Raw genomic sequence first — 15,426 nt, forward strand, 5'->3', positions numbered from 1 at the left:
TCTCTAAAAAGAAATAAAAGTATTGGTGCTGATGAAGTAAGTGGTAACATAGTTGTAGATTGTTATGAAAGTCTGAAAGATATACTTTATAAAGTATTTAATGCATCTATAAAACAAGGAGTTTTCCCGGATCAATTGAAAATTGCGAAAGTTATACCAATTTACAAACAAGGCGATAAAACAAATATTAACAACTATCGCCCAATTTCGGTTCTTTCAAATTTTTCAAAATTATTAGGAAGAATAATATATAATAGAATATTTAAATATTTTGACCAAAATAATATACTATATACCAAACAGTTCGGCTTTAAAAAAAATATTTCAAGTGAGCACGCAATTATTCAATTTGTTAGGGAAATCTCAGAATCTTTCGAAAAAAAAACAATATACCCTTGGAGTCTTTTTTCTATTGATCTTTCGAAGGCTTTCAATACCGTTGACCATAAAATATTGCTTAAAAAGCTCGAATACTATGGAATTAATAACAATATGCTAAAATGGTTTCATAGTTACTTATCAAATAGAAAGCAATTTGTTACCTCTAATGATGGCCTTCAAAGTGACTATAAACTGTGGTGTTCCACAAGGTTCTATTCTAGGTCCTCATATGTTTTTAATTTATATTAATGATTTAAATAAAGCAGCTAATCTTCGGAGTATTATGTTTGCTGATGATACGAATTTGTTCTTATTAAACAGTAATTTTAATGAGCTGTTTTCTGATATGAATAAAGAACTTAAATGCGCATCTGAGTGGTTTAAATGCAACAAACTGACCTTAAACCTTGATAAAACAAAATACATTCTGTTTCACCTTATATCTAAAAAACGTTTTTACCAATAACCATGCCAAAGATTCTTATTGATGAACTTGAAATAAAAAGGGAAACTTTTACTAGTTTTCTTTATCTTGATGAGAATGTTACATGGAAACCGCATATTGACTACATTTGCACTAAAGTTTCTAAAAATATAGGAGTCCTCTATAAGTCAAGAAACTCTTTAAACAAAACCATCTTAATCCAACTCCATTACTCATTTATACATAGTTATATTAACTATGCAAATATTGTGTGGGGAAGTACAAGCAAAAGTAAGTTGCGTACTCTTTATCATCGTCAGAAACATGCAATACGCTTAGTTTGTTTTGAAAATCGACTTACGCATTCAAGGTTTTTATTTAAAAATATAAAAGTACTTCATATTTATGAAGTGAATGTATATAAAATATTATGTTTTATGTTTCAATATAAAATCAATCCGTCATTACACATTTTTAAAGATTTTATTACCTTAAAAACAAAAAATAAGTATACGCTACGAAATGATAACTCACTCTATGAACCCTTTTGTCGAACAAAGTTCAATCAGTTCTGTATAGCTTATCGTGCAAAAAAGAGGACAATTTATACATACAAAATGTATGTATGTATGTATGTATGTATGTATGTATGTATGTATGTATGTATGTATGTATGTATGTATGTATGTATGTATGTATGTATGTATGTATGTATGTATGTATGTATGTATGTATGTATGTATGTATGTATGTATGTATGTATGTATGTATGTATGTATGTATGTATGTATGTATGTATGTATGTATGTATGTATGTATGTATGTATGTATGTATGTATGTATGTATGTATGTATGTATGTATGTATGTATGTATGTATGTATGTATGTATGTATGTATGTATGTATGTATGTATGTATGTATGTATGTATGTATGTATGTATATGTATGTGTGTAAGTGTGTGTATTTATATATGTGTTTACATACAAACAATAAAAAAAAAAAAATTAAAATTAAAAAATTTATCAGACCGGAACAAATTGGTCAAAACAGCAATTTCTTAGTATCTACGTCTTTATTGATTGTCAAGAACTTGAGACGATTTAAAAGACGAAGAAAAAGAAGAAGAAGAAGAAGACGAAGAAGACGAAGAAGAAGAAGAAGAAGAAGAAGAAGAAGACGAAGACGAAGAAGAAGAAGAAGCAGAAGAAGAAGAAGAAGAAGAAGAAGAAGAAGAAGAAGAAGAAGAAGAAGAAGAAGAAGTAGAAGAAGAAGAAGAAGAAGAAGAAGAAGAAGAAGAAGAAGAAGAAGAAGAAGAAGAAGAAGAAGAAGAAGAAGAAGAAGAAGAAGAAGAAGAAGAAGAAGAAGAAGAAGAAGAAGAAGAAAAAAAAGAAGAAAAAAAAGAAGAAAAAATGAAGTGTTATTTTATTAAAACTGAAAAACGAACATTGCGATGAAAGGAGAAAAGATTAATAATTTCTTAAAAAACTGAAGATTTGGATGTTTAACAACTAAAAATAATTGTGAATTTGAACAAAATTATAACCGGATATATAAACTCGAAAAACAAATTTCTAAATAAAAACACACAAGTTCTGCAAGTAAACATTTTCACCTCAAACAAATTATAAAGATAAAAATGTAAACTATGTAAACTATATTATGGAAATGTAATAAATAGAAAAAAAAAAAAAAAAGAAACGACTAGCATTGTTGCTATATTTGAAGTGTACTACACTATCTTATGATTATAAACATGAATTTTATACATCAGATAATTGTGATAAAGGGTTTGATATTACCAACAGGACAATATATGCAATGAGAGTATTAGGACATGGTCATACTGGAATTGAAAAATTTACTCAGCTCATGAATCTGCCTAAACCCATGACACCCAAAAACTATACAAAAATAGCAACAAAAACTGGACCAGAAATTCCTGTTGATTTTATTCACAAAATCAAGCCAATATATGCTGATTTAAGTAAAGATTCTGAATTAGTAAAGTGTCTGCATGGCAAAACCCAGAATTGTAATGAGAGTTTTAATAATTGAATATGGGAAAAATTACCAAAAAGTAATTATGTTAGTTTAGCCAGTTTAGGTTGCGCCAGTTTAGAGTGCGGAGTGTATGATGCTGTTGCAAATTATAACATTGGCATGAAGCCTGCTATTTTAATTTATGAAAAACTAAATATGAAACCAAGACATTTTACTTTAGCTGGTTGCAGACTCATAAACAAAAAACGAATAAATCTATCATCATTTAAATCGAATGAAAGTTTTAAGATTAAACAAAAGTTGTTACGACGTCAAATATTGTCAAAGAATGATCACTAAAAGTCAATAGAAAAGGCTAAGGAATATTATGAATCTGGTAGTTTTTAAAATATTCTTTTAAAAAGTAATTTTTTAAAGAAATATTTATGAAATGAACAATAATTTATGATTTAATTTTTTGTTTTGCGTTTTCTGAAAATTTGCTTTTTAAACACGCCGGTAAAAAAATCTTGAAAAGTATACATGCTATCATTATGAATTTTTCAGGGATTGTTCATTTTGCCAATACTTATGATATGATTGGAGTAGAATTTCTAATATGACTTAAGATTTTGAGTAATTAAGTTTTTTTTCTTTGCATTTTGACCCTTTTTAAAAAACCTAATTTGTCTGTAGCCTTTTATGGAAAAAAAATATTTATTCAAAAATCTGCATCGTTCATATCACAAACTTAGATATTTAGAACAGTTCTGCAAAACTTCATTGACACTCCTTTACTCACAAGTCTTTATTTTTTTACGGCGTAAACACAGTTTTTGTGGTACTTTCAGCTATTTTTTTGGTTACCATAGCAACGAACTACCATTTTATGTGTTTTTTGGTATTTTTAATGTCAGTATAATATTTCCTATGTGACTGAAGAGAAAGTTACTTTATATGTGTAGTTTTGAAAGTTGAGGGTAGTTGCCCCTTAATGTAATAATTTAACATAACAAAAAAAAAAAAAAAAAACTTTTATAAAACAACACAGAATTTATTTTTAATAAAAACTTTATACAGATTAAAATTTTAATAGAAACAAAAATTTCCAAAACTTTTTCAAAGTTTTTCAAAACATAAACATAAAATTTTTATTTGGTTTAAAAATAAGATTGTTTTTTAACGCTGCGGTGCTCTTTGTTGTTTTTGTTGTTTCATACTGAATGTATTGCTTTCTGTTTCATAAATTATCTTTAAACAAAAGTAAGTTATTATTTTTTAATCTACACACTTCAAGTTTTTTTAGAAGAATATCGTGATTTACGGTGTCGAAAGCTTTAGAAAGATCAATAAAAACCCCTAACGTTAATCAATCATTACTAAAGACATTAGATATGTGAGTTACTAGCTTAATTATAGCATGGTTGGTTAGGCGGTTTCTTTTAAATCCAAATTGTTTACCGTATAAATAATTGTTTGCAACTCCCTCAAATTGAGGGGGTTTAAACTTTATATGATCATATTTTTTTAACGCTAAAATATTTTACTATGAAATTCAAAATTTATTGATGAATATAAGTCTAGTTGAAAACAGTTCAAGAAATACTTCATCAACTTGTTGCTCTCACATTTGGGGCCAGGGGGCTAAAATTTAGGGGCTTTTTTGTTCTCAGACTCTCTCTCTTTTTTTTTTTTTAAGGATTTTTTTCATAATTTTTGGATTTTCGTCCATAAATTACGAAACTCAAAATTTCTTTAAAAAAAACAGAAGTAGGAGATTCCAGGCTCTTTTACGCGGCGATTTTCATTAAACTTAACCCAATTAAATTTTACTTTTTTATTTAACTTAAGGTTCTGTGAGAAAAAACCATTGATTCTTTTTTGTTTTGTTAATTAGTGAAATTTAGCGTTGCGTAATTTAGGGACGATCCCTTTTAACAACAACATTTTTAATTCATAATAACAACTGTTATAACTGGAGACGCTTTATAATACTTACAACTTGACCTAGAAACAATTCGTAGGCGATTAGTTGCAATATAAGATCCCATTCAACATTGCTTTTTAGTAAAATTTTGAACTATTGTAAGGAATTTTCATTGATCTCTTGCTTGTAAATAGGGGATTTGAAAGTGGTACTTTTTTGTGCTATGTTTTAATAGTTGATTGATTGATATTCATTAGAACATCAAATAGATGTTTTAAAGGACACGTAGACCCATTCAAAGATGGGAACTGACAGCATGCCAATAAATAAAGTAAAAATGCATCACCACGAAAGCAATTACAAAACTATTATGCAACAAATAGTTGTTTCTTTTAGAATAAATATTTGTTGAAGTCAAAAGAATTAATTTTATTTTTAAACGTTAAAATATTTTTTACATGCACAGCTTCCGAGGTCATATTAATCCATATGTCAGCAATTTATAAGAAAAACAATTTTTTTCTTAACAAGTATTTAAAAATGTAAATAAGTCACTTTTAGGCGCCAAACTTCAAGTGATTCCAAACGAAGAAACTAAAGTCGATTACGATCAGACAAATTTCTTAGGTTTCTAATTTTCTTTGTGAATATTCGTTGGACAACTGTTTTTGTTTTCAACTGATTTAATTAGTTCAATTATTTGAACATTTACGTTGGAGTTTACATGTAAAAGTATTTAAATAAAATATCAAAAAATTTAGCAATGATATGTACGACTAAACTATTTTTAAACAATAGTTCTTTAAAAAGTTTATATTTCTCTTTTATTTATTATCTAATTTATTGCATTATTGCATGGGCAAATCCAAACCATACAAAATTAAAAAAATTGTCCTGTAAACAAAAACACGCGTGCAGAATAATTTTTGGAGCTGATAGAACTGTACCTTGTGAGCCTCTTCTGCGAATACTTGGAGCATTAAATATATAAAATCAACTTACACCAAGTTTTAATGTTCGTGTATAAAACAAATATAGGATTATCTCCTAAAATATTTCAATCCTATTTTGACAAAATAGTTTATAAATTTCCAACAAAATTTTCAAATAACAACTTTGTTGTCCCAAAATATAATTCAAAACTAACTTCATATTCATTTCTTTATCGTGGACCTTACTTGTGGAAAATTGTCCCAAAATTGTAAATACACACAAAACTAGTATAGAGCAGTTTAAAAATGAATCAAAACAGGCATTCTTACATATGGATTTTAATATATCCAATTTTAAATGTGTTTTTTTTTATTAAAACTCAAATACAAAAAAATAATTAATACAAAAATGTCACTGAGTGTATCAACATTTTTATTACCTTAATTATTGTATTACCTCAATTGCGTTTGCTAATTTATTTACGTTATTTCTATGAAGTATACTAATTTTTTTATGTTATTTCTATAGTGTATATTAAATTATTTACTTATTTTTAAATCTTAAATTAAATTTAGAAGTTTTAAGCAAATGGTAATATCTTATTTATTTTTTCTTATTCGCTTGATCTTACTCTTTCCGTAAACTTTGATTCTTTAAATTTTTTTTTAAAAGACAAAGAATTGTTGTCTATTGTACTTTTATCTTTTTTTTAATAAATAGTTTGTTAACTATAGATATTTAACATTACGGTTTTTGTAAATACGTGAGAATGGGGGTCAGTGATAAGGCTAAATAAGTCTTTTTCTTGCCCCACCAATATTTATTTTTATTTATTTGCTTCGAAACTGTATATATTATTAAACGGTAAAAAAAAGTACCAAGCCAAAGTACACTCACCTAATTTATAGTTATTCTATATGTATTATATAGATTATTATATTATATTATATAGATACCTTTTCATACTGATGTAGGTGCTATTTTATGTGCAAAACACTTACTACTAGCAATTGATAGTTGCCATGTTAGTTAAGAAGATGGAAAAGGGTTATTATATTATCGACTAATGTAAAAAAGTTTTTAGTAATTCTGGTTGGCTTAATACTTCTTTGAATAACACTGTAATAAAGGAGAGAAGTATTTAGGAAAAAAGAGCGCCCCCCTCCCCGAAACTTCTAAGCCAGTCAGCTGGCGCCCCCTAAAATATAAGTTTCTCATTACGAAATTCTGAATTTATTTTAAACAGAAATAGAAAACTAGAGAGCAACAAACCATTATTTACTTACCTGCTTTACAAATTTTCTCACATTTATGGCAGAAAACAAAACGGAGACGTTTTGTTTTAAGAAAATATTTCTTATAATTATAATGTACACGATCAATGCATTTTTAACATAGTTTGGTGTATCAAAACTACTGTGACTGCACAATGGCGGATTTTCATAAAAACACGATTACTTTGCAAACGGTAAACGACTTATTTTTTTTAAAGAAGAAAATAAAGTTTTAAATCATTGACTTCAACATTGTGCGGTAATAGAAAATCCCAAAAGGCACCCTTCTCCACCTGACATCAACTCGGGCTAACCTTACTTTTAAAGGCGTGTTTGCATCAATATCCCCATAAATATGATGTCGTCTATTTCAAAATAAGGAATGGAGTACGTCTTTCATTTGTATTCAAGTAATGACTTGAATACAAATGAAAGACGTACTCCATTCCTTATTTTGAAATAGACGACATCATATTTTCCTAACTTATCTATACTCTACAAAATCGACTTGGCTCAGAGTATACCATGGGATTAGAGAAGCTGTAGAGTATACCATAGGATGAGAGAAGTTTTAGTGGATTAAAGATTATCAAAAATTATCGATAAGAAAAATGACAAAAAAATGTCTTTCTAGGTTTGCAAACAGATGTATAATTTTTTAATTCAAACTGGGTACCCGTTAAAAGTGGAGTTCCCCAAGGCTCCGTCCTTTCAGCTTTACTTTTTATTATATATGTCAACGATATCCCTGAAGTAATCAAATCAAAAGCTGCTCTTTTTGCTGACGATACCAAAATCTTCCGTTCTATTGAAAATACTCAATCTGCGTAAGAATTACAAAATGACATCGACGCTCTTGTTACATGGTCTCAAAAATGGGGAATGAAATTTAATATTGATAAATGTTCTGTAATGCACTTAGGAAACAACAACAAATCCCATACTTATAATATGCATGATCCAGAAAAAAATATAAGAGTAAACATTAAAACCACAAATTGCGAACGAGATTTAGGTGTTCACATAGATTCGAACTTATTATTTTCCAAACACATAACTATTCAAGTCAACAAAGCCACACAAATAATAGGAATAATAAAAAGAACATTTACATCATATCCAGACTTATTATCCTTCAAAAAACTATTTTCAGCACTAGTCCGCCCTCACCTAGAATACTGTGGATCAATCTGTAACCCTGGACTTCTCAAAGACAAACGGCAACTAGAAAATGTGTTAAGAAGAGCTTCGAAACGAATCAATGGATTACAGGATCTACCGTATGAACAAAGATTGTTGGCATTAAATATGACAACTGTAAAATACAGGCTACTTCGTGCAGACCTAATCAACGTCTACAAATGGTGCAAAAACAACAATAGTGACAGAAGTCTTTTTGAAATAGATAGTAAATTTATTACTCGTGGTCATATATATAAACTAAAAAAACAATCTTCGCGATTAAATTTACGTATGAATTTTTTTTCTCTAAGAATAATAAATAAATGGAACTCTCTTCCTAATCACATTGTATCAGCGTTATCTTTAAAAACGTTTAAACTGCTTCTAGACAATCATCTAAAAAATGAATGGCTTCTCTATGACTAATCCACATTTTATTTTCTATTAGTTATACAAACTCTGTAATTGTCAAGTATTATATAATTAGGTTGACAGGCAGTTTATGCCTACACAATTTATTGTAAAACCTTAATTAAAAAAAAAAAAAAAAAAAAAAAAAAAAAAATTCAAATTATGTGTTTTGTTAACATTTACATTAAGTTTCTGTGAAACAAATAATGCTGAAATCATGTTTTATTTCGTCCAGTAAAAATTTAAAGTTTTAAAAGTATTTGTTCAGACTTTTGATACAAATATTTTGAATTGGAAATGAGACTTTATTTTAGCAAAAATATTTTGCAGTTTGTTAAATCAAGTAGAATATACTTTCTTAAGTCATTTGATAAGAATTATTTTTATAGATTTGTATATTTTTGTATATCTTTATCACTGAGACTTATATTTTCAGGAAAATCTTTAAATCGTAAATTGCCATGTATTTAAAAAACAATAAAAAAACTAATGTAAAGAAAAAAAAAGATACTTGTTTAGTGTTCCCATTTAACTCCCTCGAAATCAGTTTGTCATGCTTTAACCGCATGATTTTCGAAATTCCTTGCCATCTTCATTTTCTCAATAAGATTGCGTCGTATTTTATTTGTTTCTTTTGAAATGTCCTCGTTTATATAAAATATAATATTTTCTTTTTGTAATTTATTATTTTAAATACTATTATTAAAATAAAATCAGTTAATCAAGGTGTTTTATTTATAATCATGCAGCTACTAAGATTAAACAACATTAAACAAACAAAAATTTTTCTCTTATTTTTATTTGTATTTATTCTCTTTATTTAAATTAATTAATTTATTTGAAAACTCATTTTTTTTGGATATAAAGAGTTTTAGCTCTTCATAAAGTATTTAAGAATTTAGCTTTTTATGAATATTATAAAACTTTTATATATATAATTTATAATATTTATAGTTTTTATAAATTTGTGTTTTAAATATTAGTATTAAAAAACTCCTCGATAAGAAAAGCCTTATAAGGTTTATCTTGTCGACTTGTCTTCGATATGTCTTTTTCTTGTCTTTGCCATCCTTAAGCGATACTCTCACGAAACTTTTAAATATTATATTTACGGCTAAAAAAATTAATAAAATTACTTAAAGAACTTTAATTAAAGACTTTTGTTTTTATCATGGCAAATTAATTAAACCCGTTATTTCGAAAAAGACAAAAGCCCAAATTAAAATAAAAATTTAAATGTGATTTTTATTTTTTTATAATTAATAAAACTCTCAGAAGTTGTTTAGGTTTTGTCAAAACTTTTTTTTGTCTGCTCCTATGTTTTTTCATTACACAAAATTAAAATATCATTAATTTAGACATGTAGAACTCGATACGAAACTCGTGTAGAACTCGAGAAATGTTAAGTTAAAATTTAAATATTAAATGATAAAAATTTAAAAAATTTTTTTAAATTTAAAAAAAAGAACTTGTAATAAATTCATTAATGCGGCGACTTTGAAAACGAAGATAACAAAAAAGTTATCAAATCAAGCCGTTACAAATGAACGGTTTTCACTATAAATTTAACAATTTTATTTAAAAAAAATAGTTAGAAAATAAAATAAAAAACTCATTAAAGCTTTAAAACAGTTACGTTTCCTACTAAAAAAATTTTAAGTGAAAAAGTTTTTTTTGGTTCTTTGATGTAAAACTTTTGATTCCATCATTCAAATCCTAGTTATGAGCTCTGCCAGAGTTTGTGCAGTTTTTTTTAAGAACAAACGGTTATCTGCAGACGTTTGAAAACGAAAGCATTTACTAACTATGATTGAGTTTGTAACAATCCCTTAATTTTTTTTAATACGCCCGCTTGGGGTCTATTTTTCAATATACCAAATTTATTGTGGTGTATAGACTAATATATATTAACTTTTGACTGACGCTGTTAGATGCTACTGTCATGATTACTAGATAAGAATTCCCTATGGAAATTTAAGTTGTGTAAATTTCTATTTACACATTCATTAACGAAGTGTAAATTTGTAATAGCTGCAGATACCCAAGAAAATAAGGAACTTGCAACAGCAAAAAAAAAAAAGAATTTTGAAAAAGCTTGCAAAAAAGGAAATCAAGAAGGAAAAAAAAGAAAACCTCTAAAAAAACAATCCTTCAGAAACGTCGTCAGATAAATCAATAGTCCTGCAAAAGTTCAACCAATGAAAGTACATATAATGATGGCAATAGATTCAATGACAGCAATACTGATATTTATTGATGCTTCAGAAGGAAAATTTATTTTCCTTCTGAAGCATCAAAACAATTTATCAGATGAAAACAATTAGGTCCTAGTTTATCAGATCAACACAATTTGGTCCTAACAATACACAAAAGTTACTAAATATAGCTGAAAGTGGTTTTGAAGTGAAATCTGCAAAATAAAAATTGCCTGCAATAAATTTAAATTTACATTTTAAGAAGTTTAAGAACTAATAAAAAATCTACATTCATCGCCTATATTGTTAAAGTGCTGCATGGCCAGAGGACAAGCGGTCTCGTTTTTTGAAGATCGTGATATATTTTAAGTGCAATTTGGATGAGTACCAAATGCAACATTTTAAAAATAAAAAATAAAACATCATGATTGTAATTGTGTATTAATTTAATGTCCATAATCTCAGCTAAAGTTAAAGTTTTAAAAGAATTTTAAATAATGTAGTTTGACAAAAAAAATATATATATATTACTTTAAAAAAAAAGTAATAGTTAAATAGTAGTTAAATAAACCCAATTAAATTAAAAATTGTCTCCTCTGTCTCTCCGATACTTCAGACTATAATTGTTTATATAGGTCCGCTGAAATTCCGCTATAAAATGTTTGCTGGGTGCATGACCTGAATGTAAAGCACTTTTGTGTTTTATACTTATTTTAAACTTGTTGGATCGTTTTATTGTTTATTATTGCAAGCTGCATTACTTACAAAATAAATTATTTGTTTTTAACATATACTGCATATAGTAGGCATCAACTTTATATTATTTGATTGTTTTGAAATGAGCAATATTTAATAATTATTTGATGATTTGTGTTTTCAGCTGCTGCAATTATTAATGCTACACGTAGTTTCAACAACACCTCTAGCTCCTCACACAAAGAAATCTTCGTGAAGCTTTCATTTAGAGTCAAATCATAGAGCTTTCTCATACACCGAAATCATTGATGATCAGATGAATAACTTATTAAGTTTCTACTCCTGAAAAGTTTAACTTGATTATTTCTTAGAAAAATAATTAACTTATTATTGTTATTACGATTTTTTTTTTTTTTTTTATATTACTTAGGTGCGGCAAGAAGACCGTAAGGTCTTATTATAGAGCACCACGGAAAAGCATTTTACTAGGAAGTTACCTTCCTTACAAATGTTGCGTATTTTGCATGAGCCAGTATCAAACCTTAGAACTCTTGATTCTGGGCTCGAGCTCTGACCGTGATTTAAAGAAGTTTTTAATTTTAAAACTTTTGCAACTTCAAAATCTTAAGATTTAATTTTCGGATTTTCAGGTGAAATTCTAAAATTTAAAAATCGTTCAATTTGATTCATCATTTTTTTTTTTTTTTTTTTTTTTTTTGATTGTTGTTTATGTTTTAAAATAACTAGACCACAGGCCATCTAACTGAATCCTTCAGTTTCGTAGTGCAATCGTGAGGTCTAACCGTTTTACAAATTATTAGGCGTTTTATAGTATGATAAATATAAAAATGGTTAAAATTTATCAGCAAAATGCGCAGTTTTTAAGATATATCTGTTTTAAATTTTAAATTTGTAATCTTATCGTGTATTTCGATTCCTTTACGTTATTTTAATTTCAAGTCGATTTAATGTTTGTGTATTTTACAGACGACAATAAATAAAGACATAAACTCTGAAATTTCATAAAAATTAGATTCCACAAAATACACATCATCAATGTTATTGAATTCTATTAGCAAAATATCCGCAAAGTGCCAAACTTTGTACAGTCTTATTAATTTAAAAGGAATCACTGGCGTATTGAAAATGTTTAAATAAAATAAAAAACGAATGCAAATCTATGTATAAAAAGAGCTAAGTTGCAAGTAGAATAAAAAGTGTGACGGAAAATTCTCTAAATTTCGTTGGAAATGATTACTTCGCTAAGCTGTTGAGCAAAGAAATAATAAACGAAATGCAACTAACCATATGCGAAATTTAGGTTAATTAGTGAAGCAGAATTCGTTGAATGGTTTATGAATCTAGCGCTAACCCTGACTAGCGCTAGAAATTTCGCTCTAGAAACTTCGTAAAGTGTAATTTTACAATTGGTCGTGGAACTAAAAGCTGCTCGTACATAAAATTAACTATTGATGCATAAAATTAGGCATCAAATAAATGTACTTTGAGTTACAATCTGCATCATATTGATGGTGTAATTCTTTTTTAGAATCTGAACTAACTCCATTTAGTTTTCATCTTTTGATTACCCAGGAAGTCATGAACAACTGCAAAAGAACAGAATAAAAACCTTTTTTAAAAAAAGCTTATGATATGTGGTTGAAAAAAAATATCAAATTTAATCTGAGCTTTGGAGAGCTACGAAAAAAGATCTAAGAGAAAAATACCAACTCCTTGTCAAGAATAATAATAAATTGCTTGATTGAATCCGCTTTGTAAAAATCAATCCGTTGTGGCCACTCTTTTCTGTAGTAGTGTTTTTTAGTTTCACGGCTCTCCCAGTATATAATCTGTATTTTTTTAAGAGTATATGATAAAATAAATCAAAGAAAATATGAAAATTTTGTCAGACTTTCCTGAGAGCCAATGAGGAATGACACCATTTGAGGAATGACACCATTTTAAAGTCTCCAATGACTTCCCGTAGTTGTCATACTTGTCCGTAGTTGTCATACTTCAAGGGACTCACCAATACTTTAAGGTGTACAGAGTCATTCGTCAAAATGGATGGGTAGTTGCTTTCGTAGTAAAGCAACACAACTTTGAGGCTCTCCGATAAATTGTCGATAAGTAGGTGCTATTTATTAAGGTTACATCTGATGCCAAAAGCCACGGAATAGCCAAAAATATAGTTAGACGAGCTCAGTCCACTCTTTTGACTAAAGCCACTCGAAAATCTTTAGTAAAGCTCTCTCTAGAACTAAACCAAATATTTTCCAGCGGAAAATAATAGAACTGAAATGTAATAATCTGGAGAAATTTCGGACTTTCTCGAGTGTTTTAACAGTTCAGAAATATTGCTGTAAAATACTCAACATTCTGTAAAAATTGAGAACTTTCTTGAAAACACACCCGTTTCAAAATATAGCTGTCTCGGTCACAAAAGCAAAATTTTTGTAGAACAACAGCTACTTTTTGCTTGATTTTTGTAAAACAACATATGTCAATGCAACTCCTCCTGCAGCTAAAACATGTGTTTTAGCTGCAGGAGGAGTTGCAGGTGTGTCAACTGGAGGAGCTGCTGTGCCTGCAGCATGCAATGCTGGGCAAGGAGTATGTATGGCAGCTTGTGTTACTGCTGGACTAACGCCTACACCTTACCAAAAGGAAATATACTTAACCAATAATAAAATTAATGATTTTTAAAGTTACTTTTTCGAAGCATTTTTCTAAATGAGGATTGTAAATGTGTACGTATTATTTAGTAACTATTGTTTTTATATTATAAAAAATCATTTGTCGGTGCATATTTATATAAATATGGTTGTACTTTATTTGTTTTCTTTTTTAAAATTTTCATTACATTTAAGCATTTCTAGTTATTCTAAAATTTTCTAATTCTTTCAGCAACTTTTTAAAATGATTTTCAAGTTTTTTTATACTTTTAAAGTATTTAGCTTTTATAAAAAACATATAAATTACGGCTAGGCAATAGGACAAAATAATGTTTTTGTCGCAAAGTATCGCCGAATAGAATTTTAATATATAGTGATCACCGTTTTCCTCTCTAATGTTTTAAAAAGCCGAAAACTGGAATTAGATCTTGAAACTTATGTTTCTAAAGTTTATTTCCTTCGGCACGGCTTGACAAAAGTAAAAATAACACCATAACAAATCATCAACCCAATTTAATTTAACATGCTGATGATACGACTTTATTTAAACATCGTATGCTGTTTATATGACTTTGTTTTTACAATGTATGCTGATAATACGACTTTGTTTGAACAATGTATGCTGATGATACAACTTTGTTTTACAATCATGACAATTTAAAATTGATGTTGGCGACAATGAACAATTTTAACTTTGAGTTTCTAGACTCAAAGTTTTTTGTAGACTGGAACTAGAAAACTTTAAGTTATGGTTTAAAGAAAACATGTTATCTTTAAACTGCGAAAAAACCACTTAAATTTTATTTCATAAAATAAAACTTCAGAATTGCTCATAAATCACATAATAATAAAACAGAAAAAATATAAATAATTTCTATGTATAAAAACACATGAAAATTTGTTATGAAGAAATGTAAATGCCCCAGTCGGCATATCTAGTATTGTAAATACGTGGAGTATTGATCACGTATAACATACCGCCATTGATACCAGAAAAATACGCATTTAGTTTTAAGTTTCGAATTCGAGTTCAATACCACTTATTTATCAAAAATACGTATTTATAATATTTGATCGAAATCGGATATGATATCGACACTGATTTTGATCAAATATTAACAAAAAATGGAAAAACGAAAATCTTTTAAAGCGCATGCTTAAACTGAAATTGCGAAAACAAAATTTAAATTAAAAAGGTTTCTCTTGAGAAATTTATTAAATTATCTCCAGTACAGTTACAGTACTTTATTGCACTAAAAGAGTTACTAAAACTTTATCATAAAAATATTTATTACTACTTTTAAATTTGTTAATTTAGTTTAATGAAGTCCAAAATTAATATAAT

The sequence above is a fragment of the Hydra vulgaris genome, chromosome 08 (genome assembly GCF_038396675.1).
Source record: "Hydra vulgaris chromosome 08, alternate assembly HydraT2T_AEP".
Taxonomy (NCBI): Eukaryota; Metazoa; Cnidaria; class Hydrozoa; order Anthoathecata; family Hydridae; genus Hydra; species Hydra vulgaris.